Source organism: Chrysochloris asiatica, unplaced genomic scaffold (genome assembly GCF_000296735.1).
Source record: "Chrysochloris asiatica unplaced genomic scaffold, ChrAsi1.0 scaffold00716, whole genome shotgun sequence".
NCBI classification, from domain to species: Eukaryota; Metazoa; Chordata; class Mammalia; order Afrosoricida; family Chrysochloridae; genus Chrysochloris; species Chrysochloris asiatica.
The window spans coordinates 129,580-132,110 of NW_006409234.1; the positions used below are offsets into that span (position 1 = coordinate 129,580).

At 38.4% G+C, this 2,531-nt stretch overlaps 1 pseudogene; it reads left to right on the forward strand.

Annotated features, from left to right (window-relative positions):
* Positions 1-2,477, forward strand: part of LOC102814202 — a 7,185-nt pseudogene extending 4,708 nt beyond the window's left edge.
* The last annotated feature ends 54 nt before the right edge of the window (positions 2,478-2,531 follow it).

The window sequence follows — 2,531 nt, forward strand, 5'->3', positions numbered from 1 at the left end:
ACTTGGTATTTATCCGCAAGAAATATGAGCCATAACATGAGTAGATATATACACACCAAAGTTCATAGCAGCACTATTTACAATAGCAAAAAATGGAGACAGCCAAAGTACCCATCAACTGAAAAATGGATAAACAAACTGTGGTACATGCATTTAATGGAATATTATGCTACTTTTAAGAATAACAAGGAAGCTGCCAGCCACCGCACAACATTGATGAACCTTGAGGACATTGTGTTGCGTGAAATTAATTAGTTACGAAAGGAGAAGTACTGCATAGTACCACTATTGTAAAATACTAAGAAAAAGAACCCATACTAAAGGGGAGGGGGAAGGATTTCTTTGCTGGTTACCAGGATGTGGGTTTGTTGTGAGAGGAGGGAGGGGAAGGTGGAGCATAGGGTAGGGAATAGACGCAGGATAGTTTGGGTGCTAAGGAGGGGAGCAATAAAAAATAATAAAAGAGTGGAAATAGAGGTAAATACTGTTTTAACTGATGGTGCATAGAAGGAGTGTAATTATCATAGTGAAACAAAATATGATTGGTTGAGTGCAAAATTGATGCTCTGCCCAGTAATCTATTATTCAGTTCACAGTAAAATCTTTATAAACAAACAAATCAAAGATTTATCTTGAATTACAATACCGTCTGTGATAGTATATTTATAATATACATCAACAATGAATAATTTGAATTTATACTCTAACCAAAATAAACAGTGATGATGAAACTAAAGAATTCTGTATACTTCTTTAGTCTGATATTGATCAAACATAGAATCATGATGCATCAAGATGATGATTGAGAAATGAAAGTTGGTAGCAAAAAGGAAGTATCAATAGTTAGAACATTTTGCATTGATGATAGAAACAATGCTAGAGATAGCACAATTGAATTTGGCAAGAGTAAAATTTATTCATTGCAAGTATCTTTTTTAACCACAAAAAAGAAGACTGTACAGGTGGGACTCTCAGCGTAGCACTGTAGGATTAGCACAGGGTCAGTAGTCCAAACCCATGAGCTGCTTCCCCAGAAACCCTATGCAGGGTTACTGAGTCAAAACTAATCGGCAGCACTTAACACTACTACCAATCAACATGGAGACATTAACAGATTTCCAACTGACAATATCTGTGGGAAGAACCAATAAAGAAGCGCAATTTCACCAGGCAAAACAAGACCATTGACCAACTGTGGACAGATTATCAATTACTCATGTGCAAGTTCAACCTGAAGCTGAAGAAAATTAAAACAACTCACAAGGGCAAGGTATGACCTTGAGTACATTCCACAAGAATTCAGAAACCATCTGAAGAATAGTCTTGATTCATTACATACTAAGGAAGATCTGGAATTTTTGGAGCAACATCAAGATCATCATATATTAAGAAAGCAAAAGGTCAATATGAAATAAAATGAAAGAAAATAAAAGGCCAAAATCGATATCAGAAGAAATTCAAAATTTCTTTTGAGTGTAGATGCTAGTGTGATTCCCAAAGAAGAGGCAGTAAACAGAACAGAAACATTCAAAGGGTTGCTTTAGAAGACAAAATAATATAAAAATGTGAGAAGACCTGGAGTTAGAAAACCAAAAGGGAAGAACCTATCAGTAAGTCTCAACCAGAAAGAACCAAAGAAAAATTCAAGCCTTAGGTTGAAATATTGAAACCTTATATAGGTAAAATATTGAACGATACAGGAAAATTGGAAAGAAAATGAAAGGAATACACAAAATCACAGTAGCAGAAACAGCAAAATAAATCAATATAGATTTATTTCTATACTTCATTTCATAAAGTAGCATGACATCAAGAATCATGGTACTGCTCTTTCCAGCCAGCGCCGAGCGGTGGTTATCTCCCAGGACCACTGGCACAAGCTCCACAAGACTGGGTACAAGAGAAAGCCCTACCACAGGAAGAGGAAGTATGATCTGGGACGCCCGGCTGCCAACACTAAGATCGGCCCCTGCCACATACATACAGTACTTGTTAGAGGAGGCAACAAGAAGTACCGGGCCCTGAGGCTGGATGTAGGGAACTTCTGGGGCTCTGAGTGTTGTACCCGGAAAACAAGGATCATCGATGTTGTCTACAATGCGTCCAATAATTAGCTGGTCCGAACCAAGACCCTAGTGAAGAACTGCATCATGCTCTTTGACAGCACACCAGTGCTACGAGTGGTACGAGTCCCACTATGCACTGCCTCTGGACTGCAAGAAGGGAGCCAAACTGACTCCTGAAGAGGAAGAGATATTAAACAAAAAATGATCAAAGAAAATTCAGAAAAAATATGATGAAAGGAAAAAGAATGCAAAAGTCAACAGTCTTTTGGAGGAGCAGTTCCTGCAGGGCAAGGTTCTTGCATGTACTGCTTCAAGACCAGGCCAGTGTGCCCCAGCAGATGGCTATGTTGTAGAGAGGGCAAGGAGTTGGAGTTCTATCTGAGGAAAATCAAGACCGGGAAAGGCAAATAAAGCCTCCTCCCTCACATCCAGCACATGTGTTTATTCTTAAAAAAAAAAAAAAAA